This window comes from Suncus etruscus, chromosome 10, assembly GCF_024139225.1.
Source record: "Suncus etruscus isolate mSunEtr1 chromosome 10, mSunEtr1.pri.cur, whole genome shotgun sequence".
NCBI lineage: Eukaryota > Metazoa > Chordata > Mammalia > Eulipotyphla > Soricidae > Suncus > Suncus etruscus.
In genome coordinates, this window is record NC_064857.1 from 95,822,691 (window position 1) to 95,835,593 (window position 12,903).

The window sequence follows — 12,903 nt, forward strand, 5'->3', positions numbered from 1 at the left end:
CCTACAGCCAAGCCAGCAGGCAAGAGAGAGAGCACAGCGGTAGGACATTTATTTGCCTTGCACACAGCCTACCCAGGACAGAGGGATGGTGGTTTGAATCCTGGCATCCCATATGGTCCCCTATACCTGCTGAGCAGAGATAGGAGTAACCCCTGAACACCGCCGGTAGTGACCCCAAAACAAAATAAAAAACAAACAAATAAATAAAGAGTGCTCACTGGCCCCCAACTGACTGTCAGCCCTGCCTTTGCAGTTACCCTCAGGTGCAGAGAGGCAAAGGATCTCCTGTTAGTCCACGGGGTACGGGGCCACTGAGGGCCACTGAGGGACAACTCAGCTGAAATCTAGGGCCAGGCCCGTTTCTGGGCCTCTCACCTGGCCGGCCTGCCTCATCAGAAGTGGCACTGGCCACGAAGACAAGTGTTTATGCTCCAGGCTGGGGGCTGGGTAGCGCGTCACTGCATTTCCCTCCTGCTTGGTGCTGCCTTGGTTCTCACAGTCTGGGCACTGGTGACATCACCAGCTTTTCCTCCTTGGCCCAATCTTTGCCCCTACCCCGCCCCCCCCCCCCATCCTGGGCCAGCCACACCATTCAGAGGCTCTTGCTTCCGGCCTGGGCACTTGTGAGCTGGTCCTCTTGGAGGGCACCAGAGTGCCAGGAAGTACCAGGTCAGTCCCTCGACCTCCCTGCCCTTGGTGCTGAGGGTAACTTGGTGAGAAGTGTGCTCACCACATCCACAGCCGCTTTCAAGGGGCTTTGGTCCCCATTGGGCAGCCTTCTCCTGAGTCGCTGGCCCTTTAAGGGTCTTGGGAAGCCAGAGAACAACAGGAAATCCAAACGGCCTCATTAGGCAGCTCCAGCTCAGCACAGTAATTAGTGCCCTGAAAACAAAACAAGGAAAAGCAGGTGGTGTTGCGCCCCCCCATCTCTGCTGCCCCCACCCCGCCTGTTAGTACCCAGAATGAGGCAGCTGCCATTGGAGCCCCTCCTTTTTAAGCCCCTGAGAACCTGCTGGCCCCCACCCCCACAGCCCGGGCCAAGGGTCAGAGCCTCAGCTTCTGGGGAGCAGGCCATGGCTCTACCCCGATGACTTACATGTCCCCCCAGTCAAACCACAGGGACCAACCCTGGGGCTTCCCCCTCCCCAGCCAGCCTGCCACATCCCAGGTATATTCCACCTGTTTGGAAAATGCATCCATGGGAGCTAGGAGTTCAACTTGGGGTTCCTCCGGAAAAAAGGAGATGGTTCCTGGGAATCCCTGGCCAAGAAGGTCCTTTAGGAGGAGGAGAAAGCCTAGTGGGTGGGCCTGCCCCTCCTGAGTTCCCAGAAAGATGTCACCCGTAGGAACTTCGCTAGATTTAGGGGCCTCGCAAGTTCTGCACTAGATAAAAGCTTGGCTGGGAATTCAAGAGGACCCCCAATTGAAAGAACTCACCGTGGACCACTGCTCATTTTTATGTCCTGCAGTGCCAGGGATCAAACCCAGGGCTTCACACATGCAAAACAAGTGCTTTACCGATGAGTCACACCCCCAGGTCCAAGTCCTTTTGCAATGCCAGAGATTGAACCCCTATCTAATGTTTGCAAGGGAAGCTCCCCATCACTGAGCCGCATCCCCACCACCTACATCATCCTATTTTCCCTCCCCAGTTTGAGGTACTTGAAACCTCTCCTGATCTCTGAAATATCTGCACACTATCCCTAATGACAGAAACTTGTTTGTTTGGATTTTGGGCCACACCTGGCTGCACTCAGGGGTTACTCTTGACTCTGCACTCAGAAATCACTCCTGCCAGGCTCGGGGGACCAGATAGGATGCTGGGAATCAAACCGGGATTCTTCCTGTGATGGCCTCGTGTAAGGCAAACGTCCTACTGCTGTGCTATGGCTCTGACCCTTGGTTTTGTTTTTGACCACACCCACTGATGCTCAGGGATTACTCTGCACTCAGATATCATTCTTTTTTTTTTTTTTTTTTTTTTTTTTTTGGTTTTTGGGCCACACCCGGTGACGCTCAGGGGTTACTCCTGGCTATGCGCTCAGAAGTCGCTCCTGGCTTGGGGGACCATATGGGACGCCGGGGGATCGAACCGCGGTCCGTCTCCTAGGCTAGCGCAGGTAAGGCAGGCACCTTACCTCGAGCGCCACCGCCCGGCCCCCAGATATCATTCTTAATAGGCTCAGGGTACCATATGAAGTGATGGGGACTGAACCTGGGTCTGCTGTGTGCAAGGCCAGTGCCCTGCCCACTGTTGTATCGCTTCGACCTCGTGTTTCAGAGAAACTCTTGTCCCAGAAATGTGCCCATCACTCCCTGCACAGTACAGGCAGGAGCTCTGTTCTAGGAGGGGCAGGGAACTTGGATTGTGGGTGCTGCCTTGGACATGAACGGTTGCATGTATGTTATGTATGACATGCTCCCCCTTTTCTCCATCTCGAGAAGACCTTTGAGAGTCTGTGGCTCTCCAATGTGACATCCCTCAAAGATCTAGCACCCCAATGATAGAAACACACAAAACCTTGCCAGGAGGCCTACAGAGATAGGTAGTACAGGGGTCAAGGCACTTGCTTTGCACGTGACTAATTCCAGTTTGATCCCCAGCATTGCATATGGAACCCTGAGCACTGTCTCGAGTGACCCCCTAAGACAGGAGTAAGCCAAGTATTGGTCCTGCACCCCTCTCCCACACAAACCAAAATTGAGCCGGAAATGGTCTTTGCCTTTGGTTTTTGGGTCACACCCGGCAGTTCTCAGGGGTTACTCCTGGCAGGCATGGGGACGATATGAGATGCCAGGATTCAAACCACCATCTCTCCTGGATCGGCTGTGTGCAAAGCAAACGCTCTACCACGGTGCTATCTCTCTGGCCCCTGGTCTCTGCCTTTGAAGAGTTCACTTTATAGGCTCAGTTTGGGGCACGACACCTGGTCACACTCTGGGTAAGGGGTGGGAAAGGCCCAGTGTCTGCACAGAGACATGACCACCTCAGAGGGTTTGGGTGTGTGGATCAGAGGCGTTGGGTCCTCCTTCCGACAGAGTCGCTGTGACTGTGGAGTCACCGGGAGCTGCAGCTGGTGGGAGAGCGGGACACTTAGAGGGGCAGGTTGAGCACACACCCCACATGCACTCAGCATGCACCACCCACCCACCGCAGGTTGGCCAGCCTGTGGCCAGTGAATGGGGCTGTAATTAAGCTGGGGGTAGGTTTCTGGTCACACTCCTGTTGGCTGAGAACAAAAGCCCCAGGCGTCATTGCCCAGGGGGAAGGAGCAGAAGGGGGGGGTGGACCCAGAACCTGCTAGTGGGCTGAGCAGCTGGCCTCCAGCTGGACAGGGAACTCTAGGCACCACTGGTGGCCCCCAGCTCAGTGGTCATTGTGGAGGGGTCTGGCCTGGAATGGAGGAGGCAGGATTCACGGCAGAACCAAGGGACTCTGCAAAAAAGGGAACCCAGAGCTCCTGGGTCCACAGAACAGGGGTGCTCAGCCCTCCTGTAGTCTTGGATGCAAGAAATGCGGGAGCTGCTCCCAGAGATACTGAGAAACCTGAATGGGGACGAGGTCCAGGAGACCCCAGGATTTTCTCTCAGCTCCCCAAGGACCCAATGAACAGCCAGGGTTGAGAAGGATCACAATTGGCGCTGCTCTTAAGCCCGGGGGCATCCCCTGTGGGGGGCATCCCCTGTGGGGAGTTCAGATGCCACACCCACTGGGCCCAGCATCACAGTTGCCCTAGGACCAGCGCAATGGGGGGCAGGGTCCCCTAGGCCAGCAGGTGGGGACGGTTGTAGCAGAACTTCACTCTGGGAGCCCCCAGTCAGTGGAAAGTCACCCTGGGAAGCAACTGTGGGCAGACTGGTTGAGACGCCCACAGGAGGGGTGTCTGAGGAGGGGGGGCAGGTTGCCAAGGTACCCCCAGCCTCAGAAGAGGGGCAGGGACTGGGCGGGAAGAGAGGTAGACGGGCACCTGAGCTTGGGGGTCTGACTGAGCCCTGAGGGAACATGCTCCGCTCCTGAATCATTTCCCGGATACAGCTACACAGCACAGACTTCAAGGTTTGGGGAGGGGGGGGAATCTTTTTTCCAAGTTCCTCGATCTGTCATCCCCCTCCCCCGCCGGCCGGATAGGCCTGGACCAGTCTCCTCTCTGGGCTCAGGCCGGCCCCCCAAGCTCGGCCTTCTCCACCGAGCCTGCTTGGACATTGTTTCCCGCCGCAGGAAGTCTCTGATGCCCTACGCTGAATTTTGTTTTCCTTGTTATCGGGACAACTAATATTTTTTCCTGTGTGGAAAAAAAAAAAAGAGAGAGAAAGATTTTCCCAAGCAGATTACAGCTTGGGGGGGGGCAGGGCAGGGCTCCCTAGGGCCTTTCTGCCCAGCCTGAAGTTCTGAATGAAAGAGGGTACTGGCACCCCGCAGGCCCTCCGAGTTGTGCAGAAAAGGCCTGACCCAGACTATCTCCTGGGGCTCCGCTCCAGATGCATTTGCCAAGGTCACGGAAAGGGGACTGGGGAGTGGGAGCTTCCCTGGCGTAGGGGTATACGAGCGACTGCCCCACTCTGGGAGGGCTGGGGCCACTTGGGTCCCCGTTCTGCCAAATGACTTTGTGCAATTCCCTGTGCCTTTGCTGGCATGTTCCACACACTAGTGAGGACACAGTGGAGAGCAGGTCCTTGAGGCAGGACTTCTGGGGACCAGGTGACAGGGCTAGCGGCAGGTGTCCTGGCACCGGCACCTGTGTGACTGTGAGGACCTCAGGAGCAGCAGACAGAATGCAGAGGCGAGTGTTGAGTGTGCCTCCTTTAAGAAGACACCCCTGCCCACACCAGGGCTGCCCCGGGTCTTAGATTGGGAAACTGGAGCATTATCACCACTTTATCAAGGTGGACTGTCTTTCTTCCCACTTTTACAAGGAGGGTAGGGAGGGGGCACAGTGGTGTGGAATACACCTTGTGTGTCGGAGGCCCTGACTAGCAGCCCCAGTGCTGGTCAAGCACCCCGATTCCCACAAGGGAATACTTCACCTCTGGAAGACAGTTGAACGGCTTCAAGTGCTTGCTGTGTGATCACTGCAATTCCAACTCCAGTGGTCTGAGAAGTTCCTGATGCCCCAGGGCCTGGGGATCCTGAGTGAGAGGAGGAAACACAAACAAAAACAGGGGTCAGAGCCATAGAACAGTGGGCCAGGTGCTTGGCTTGCATGCAGCCAACCCATGTTCAATACCCAGCATCCCATCTGGTCCCAAGACCCAGAATCACCAGGAGTGGTCCCTGAGTGCAGAGCCAGAAGTAAGCCCTGAGCACCGCTGGGTGGAGTCCAAAAACCAAAATAATAAACAAACAAATATAAAATAGGAGGGCTCAGGATGTGGTTGTTTGTGGTGTGATGGGTATCAAGAAAACCAAATTGAGTCACACATGGAGCCTTGCCACGCCCCTTGCCTGCCTGCCAGAGGTGGTTTGTTCTGCAGAGAGGCCAGTCTCTGTCAGTTGGGTTGTGTGTGGACTTGTCTGGGGCTGTATGCTCGGTGTTTGTGTGTGCTGGGCTTCACAGCAGCGTCAAGGACATGGGGGTGTGAGGACAGAGGAACGGGGATTTAGACTCCCTTCTTATTTCAGATTTTAATTAAGTTTGAATATCTGGCACGTGTTTTGAAAATAACATACCATCTCCAAGAATTCAAAATCAGAAAAGTGTCAAGCCCACTCTGGGGCCATTGGTGAGGGCTTTCAACGCCCATCTTGGAGATGGTTGGGACTTCAACCCAGAGCAGAGCATGCCCCTTCCTGGTGTGAGGCCCTGGGTTCATTCCCCAGCGCCTCTACAAGGGTCCCCGAGCTCTTGTGGGAACTAAAACAAAAAAGCCACAAGTCACAAACAATTCCAGGAGCAGATGCTGTGGGGAAGGGGCTGGGTTATCTGAGTGCAGGGCCATGGGGTCCAACCAGCCCCCTGGGTTCCCCGTAGAGTGGAACCTTCCTGGGGACCCATTCCCCATAGCCTCTCTTCTCCCTGCCCACCCTCTAGGCTCTAGGTGGGCTCTAGAAAATCAGGCTTCTAGACTTTCTAGGAGAGAGAGAGACAGAGAGAGTAGCTCTCAGCCCAGGCTGGTCTGGCTGGGGTCCCTGCAGTTACCCCTGTATGCTGTTCTCCCCCAGGAGAAAAGTCCCTGGCGGGAGGCGGCCCTCTGCCGGGAGACTGTTTCCTCAACCAGCCAAGGTAAAAAAGTGGGGGATTTCCAGCCCTGTCAGTGGGGCTGAATCCAGTACTGGGGGCTCCTCTCCTTTCTGGGGGCAGCCCAGATGGGGCTGAAGTCAGAAACTCCAGTCGGCCTGCTAGATGGCGAGGGCTATGGGACCAGCCAAGCCCACAAGCCTGCAGCGGTGGCTGTGCTGAGGGAATGAGCCAACACAGAAGCCCAGGACTGCACCTGCGGCTGGGGGGACCCAGCCCTGGAAGACCCCGACAGACTGCTGTTGGGGTGGGTGGGGCAGGGGCTATGCTGGAAATTCGGAGCCACGCTTACTCATGGGCCTGTGGAAATGAGTCAAATTGACAAATGCCCCTGCCGCACCCGAAGGCCTGATTCTGGTGCTACGGGGAACAGCAGGCCGAAAGTTCAACCCTTCATGTGCCCTGAAGGTTGCCTGGTTGGCAGCACTGGAAACTGGGAAACCCATGGGGGCCCTCTAAGGGCAAGAACCTCATTTACTGGGGGTGAAGGTGTGTGACGGATCAGTCCTGGTGGAGCCGGGGGAGCTGTATGTAGTGCTGGGTACCCACCTGGGGTGGCTACATGCAAGGCAAGCACTCAACTGCTGCACTATTTCTTACTTTTTCTTCCCACCCCACATCTTTATTTGTGGTTCTGGGCCACACCCAGAAATACTCAGGGGTTACTCTTGGCTCTGCACTCAGGAGTCACTCCTGTTTCCCTGTTTGGGGAACAATATTGGTGCTAGAATCAAACCCAAGTCAGCCATGTACAAAGCAAACTCCCTACCCACCATACCATTGCTCTGGCCCCAATCTCTCTTTACTTCTTACCCCGCATTTCCTGGAGGCTTGGCCCACAGCAAAGAAGTCACTGACTTCTTATACTGTAATGTGCAGGGCAGGGGTGTGTACAACCCTAGGGGATGAGTGTGGGAGGAATGGATAGTTGTGGGGAACTAGTGATTGTCCCAGCTCTGATGTTGCTCTACTGGGGCTCAGGTGTATGCTTAATAAAGTATTAGAGGGCTGGAGTGATAGCACAGCAGCGGGAAGGGTGCCTGTCTTGCATGTGAACTAACCCAAGCTTGATCCCTGGCATCCCATATGGTTCCCTAACTCACTAGCAGTCCCTAAGCATGACCAGGTGTGGCCAAAAACAAAACAAAACAAATAAGAGAAGACTGGAAGGGGGCCGGAGTGATAGCATCGTGGTAAGGTATATGCCTTGCATGTGGCCAATACAGGATGGATCCCGGTTTGAATCCCAGCATCCCATATGGTCCCCCAAGCCTGCCAGGAGTGATTTTTGAATGCAGAGCCAGGAGTAACTCCTGAGCACCGACAGGTGTGACCCAAAACACCCCCCCCCAAAAAAAAAGAAAGAAAAGATTAGAAGGACTACAAATGACTAGATATATCTAGGAGTTAGATAACTGAAGGGTAAAGCTTTCCACATAAAGCCCTGAGTTGCATCCCTAGCACCACAAAACCCTTAAGCAGAGGCAGGTATAATGCTGGTGATCCTTGAATATCACTGATTATGGCCACATCCCTTTCCCCCATACAACTGGGGATAGGCCCTATAAAAAGAACTTTATAAAAGATAAAGTTAGGTCTGAAGTGATATAACACAGAGGGGAGGGCATTTACCTTGCACATAGCTGACTCAGTTTGATCCCTGACTTCCTATATGGTCCCCTGAGCGTGCCAGGAGTGTTTTCTGAGAGAAGAGTCAGGAGTTACCCCTGTGCACAGCCGGGTGTGGCCCCAAACCCAAAATAAATAAAATAAAATAAAGAGAGCTAGAGCTAGACTCAGTGATAGAGCACCACACTTGCTTTGCAGGTGTGAGTCCATGAAAACTAAATAAAATAAAATTAAATAATAAAGATGTAAGAAATATCTAGTGGAGCCAGGGAAATAGTACAGTGGACAGGTCATTTGCCTTGCATACGTCCAATCTGGGTTCAATACCTGGCACCCCATATGGTCCCCCAATCCCACTAGTAACCCACCACAATAATCCCTGAAAGTAGAGACAAGCGTGATCCCTGCGCATCACAGGGTGTGGCCCCAAAAGAAAAAAAGTAGAGTTGCCTCTGGCCCAGCTTCATGGAAGTCGCCCCATATCTCAGACCTGGGCATTTTTTATTTTTTATTTTTTTTAGACCTGGGGCATTTAAGAAGCTTCATTTTGTGGCCTGGCTTATACATTTTCTGTGTGCCCATTTCTGTCACCTTGTGTGTCCACGCTCTCACATGTGGGCTTATGTGACTGAGGCGTGCCAAGCGAAGGAGCAGGCAGGGAAGCACTCAAGCCTGGTCCCTGAGCAGGAGAGACAGGCGGAGATGCCAACTTCTGGCATTCAGGCTGGCACTATATCGAAGAGATCTCGATCATCAAACAACCGACCCCCCTCTTCCTCTGAGCTGGCGACGGAGTCTCCACACCACAAATCACCCAGTGGAGGGAGACAGTGCCAGGCCTCCCTGGCTGAGATTTAATTCAGATCCTATGAAGGCTGATCAGAGTTTAGCTCCTGGGCCCTCTGCCTGCCCCTGCTCTATCCCGCTCCAAGCATCCGCTCCTGGGTTTCGCAACAAGATGGCAAAGCCGAGTCCATCTCAGACCTGGTGGAGCCAAGACCCTAGCACCTGAAGCCAGGCCCAGTCAGAAAGGGTCTGACTGGCCCTGGCTGGATCGGCCTGGCCTGGCCCTGGCAGCTGTTTACTGTAAACAGAAAGCTCCTGCGGAAGGAAGGAGGGGAGGGGTGGGGGACAGCAGCGGGGGCCTCAGCCCTGATCCATCAGGACCGGATCCTGGATCTCGGCCCCTCTGCAAGCTGGAGTAGACCCAAGGAAGGAAGGCCCAGACAGGGCCGCCTGAGAGGAGGCAGGATCCACCAGAGGCCTCCCAGCTCTGCCCTCTGAGGATGCACTCCCACCTCCTTCCGTCACTCAACTTTTATTAACAAAAACAACTGCTGTTAACTGAGCTTTGACAGCAAACCTGGCCACTGGCTCCCAAGCGTGTTTTCTTATTTAACCGGAACAATAACCAGGAGGCAGGTGGACACGAAGCCCTCATTTATAGCCCAGGAAATTGAGTCAGAAAAATCAAGATCATCTGGGGCTGAAGAGATAGTAAAGCGAGTAGGACATTGACTTGCATGCAGCCCAACCGGGTTTGATCCTTGGCATTCCAAATGGTTTTTCCTGGGACTGGAACAATGGGTAGAGCCTTGCACGTAGTCAACACAGGTTGGATCCCCAGCACCCCATCTGGTCTCCGAACCAAGCCAGGAGTGGTCACTGAGTGCAAAGCCAGGAGTAAACTCTGAACTCTGCCAGATAGGGCCTCCAAACAAACAAACAAATAAATACGTAGTCCCCTAGAGCCCCACCAGAAGTGGTTCTTGAGCATTTCCTGGTGTGACCTAAAAAAACAGAAAAAAAAAAAAAAGTACAAATCATTCGTCAAGGTCTCACAACTTGTTAAGGGACAGACAGAAAGACTAAGATAGGAAATATTTTTACTGAGACCAGTAAACGATAATTGGGCTGATGAAGTTTGGACCCCCTGGGCTGTTGGGGAAACTGAGACCCCCGCTACCAAGGGGATTTCCCAGACTTGACTTTATGGGGACAGAACAATGTTCTGTCTTTAACCACCAGACCACACAGCTTCTCCAGGGTTGGGACTGGGAAGGTCCAAAGAGAAACTCCCTTCCCAGCCCCTACCCCGACTGTGGACTCCTCAGCTAACAGGCCTTGCAGGTGGCCATGGGGTTCCTGGGGGGGTTTTCTGCCTTGCATATGATTTCCAGATTCTAGAGGATGAAAAGGAGCCCTAGGAGGCGGAAATGGGGGTTGTGCAATGACAAATTTAGACAAATTGCCTTAAAAAAAAAAAAAAGACCCAGAAAACCCTAAAAAATAAAAGTAAAAAATTCTGCTAGAAAACCAAAGGGAATTATCTGATTGTGAAACTGAATGTTGTGAGATGCTGCATGGGTCAGCCTAGAACTCTGGCAAGGGCTTCCCAATCGACAGCAAGGTGGATGCCAAGCTAACACCCGTGAAATCGTGGGCAACTCTGGACTTCACCTGGTGGGCCTACGAACCACAGTGGTTTGGGGCTGGCTGGGGTACCTGGGTGGGTGTCTGGGGCTCAGGAGGGAGGCATAGAGTCTTCAGAAAACCAGATTCCAAGGGTTTGGTTTGACATCACAGGTGCCCGGGCCTCAGGGAGGTAAGCATTGGTCTATACCAACAGCATATAAAAATAATGAGCTTAAGGATGTTTGGGGTACCTTTGAATCCCAGTCATCAAGGCAAATGGTGCAGAACTATAGGTAAGAAAGGACGACTGCCTGGAATTTGGGACTGTAACGGGGACCAGGGGGACTTCCTGAGATTCCCAGGGGAGTGCCAGCCAGCCAGCCAGCCAGCCAGCCAGCGGTCCAGGCAGACTGTTGTGCAAGCTCTGGGCTGACCCTTGAAGGCAGGCTGGCAGAGGACCTGTGGCTAGCTCAGCCCCCCGTGGCCTGGCTGACCCAATTCTGTAGCTCTCTCCAGGAGCACAGGCCCATCCCCAAGGGAGGGAGCCCACCCACTGCAGCTCAAGTTTCCCTTCCCAGTCTTACCCCAAACCGCTTTGTCCCTCGTTCCCAAGATCACCATTTTCTTAGAAATCCCAATAGCCATTTTAGGTAATGCTTGTTTTCCAAGTTCGCTCTGATCCTGATTCTCCAATCAGGGAACCAGGTCAAGGGTGTGTGCAGGAAGGGCCAAGAGAAGGCTCACAGGGTCGGTCAGGCAGAAGAAATGCCAAAGGTGGAGTGGCCTTGGCTGACTGAACACCTGACCTCTGAGGTGTTGCTGGACGGAGCTTCACTCAGCTTTTCAAGTTCTATCAGGCTCATTCCTCTCACAGGCTGGTTTATAGGCGAAGAGGGGAAGGCTCAAAGGGTGGGATGAAGTCAACAAGTGGGATCTAGCAGGACAGAGACTTCTAGAATCTGTTTTTTTTTTTTTTTTTTTCATTCACCCACCTGGCAATGCTCCAGGGGTTACTCGGGCTCTGCACTCATGAATCACTCCCGGTGATTCACTCAGGGGACCCTATGGGATGTTGGGGGATCAAACCCGGGTCAACCATGTGCTGGCCAAGGCAAGTGTCTGAACTGCTGTGCTATCACCCCAGCCTCACTTGTAGAATCTGAATCACTTCCCTGGTCCTTGGCTCTAGGCAGGCAGATGTGTCACACTAACAGCGAGGTGCTTGGGTCCATGCTAGCTGCCCGTTAGCACAGCATTCCCAGCCGATCCGGATTCACAGGGAAGGAAGTCGGAGCCAGTTGCTCATCTCCTCTCTTGGGTTGTCTGTGAGTCAGGGGCACATACAGGGACACGAGTATTGCATGTCTGAGATCCTGGGTCTGATACCCAGCTCTGCCTCCTCAGGCGTGGGGACCAGCAGCTGCTCAGTGATTGTCCAATTGGGCTCCTAGACATTTTAGTGTCTCAGAAAACGAGGCTGGCGTTCTCTAAGCGGGGAAGGATAATGCATAGATTGTCCCCACCTTGGCTTAGCATTTCGCTCTGATACAGGACCTCCAGACAGGGTTTTATTTAAACAAGGGACCACAGTGCTCCATGGCCTTTAGCTGAGGTCTCTGTCACTCTCTTCTGACCAAAAGGGTGACGGGAGAAATCTCTGTGAGGTGCTGGGCTGAACAGAGAGGATGGAAAATTGGGGAGGAAAGAGGTGGTGGTGGTGGAGCAGGGCCTGAAGATCTACCTGGCAGGAAGTTGGTCTGGGCTTAGAGCTGCCGAGGGAGAGAGCTCAGAGCCCCATGGCACCTGCTCCACACCTGGGAAGCCCAGACCTTTGGCCAAGGCAGCCTGGGCATCAGGACAGCACCAGCCCAGCCGCCAGGGGTTCATCACCAGCCCAGGGGCACCCTCACCTCCCGGTCCACTCCTGGTCACCTCTCCACACTGGAGATAAGAGGTGAACAACAGAGCGGCTGTGCCACCCACAGGGAGAGGAAGCATCTGGCTGAGCCCTGACTTGGGCCCCTTCTCTTGCCCAGGAGTCTCCCTAGGGAATGGGGCCCGAAGCTCACAAATACCCCCACCACCCATGAGGGGCTGTGGGCTGCCTAGGTCCCCCTTCTTTCCCCTGTCCACCAGGGCTTCTCGGGGAAGCCCTCATTCCCCCTCAACCTGCTGCAGGGCCTCGCCTCGCCCCCCCAGAAGCAAAGCTGCCAGCAGGAGCCTTTGTGGGGCTGCTCCCGTGTGGCACTGCCTGGGGTCCCCTCCATGGGGCAACAGATGGACCTATGGTCTCTGCAGAACAATGGTGGGGGAGGGGCCCTGGCATCGCCCGCCCCAAACAGGAAGTGCGGCAGGAGCTTCAAAGAACTGGCAGGGCCAAGGGGCCGAGAGCTGGAGCTGGTGCCAGGGCTGGCAGCGGCCTGAGAGGACTGCCAGCCTTGGGCTGCCCAGCCTGGGGGAAGGGGTGGGGGCTGCAGTAAAAGGCAGCTGGGGCAGGGGCAGAGGAGGCTTGGCACCCTCTATGCGGTGGCCACGGTCCCGGGGGCCAAGCAGAGGGAAATGGAGCCAGCTCCCAGCTGCACAAGGCCACACCAGGCGGCCCGTCGGGGCTGCAGGTTCTTTC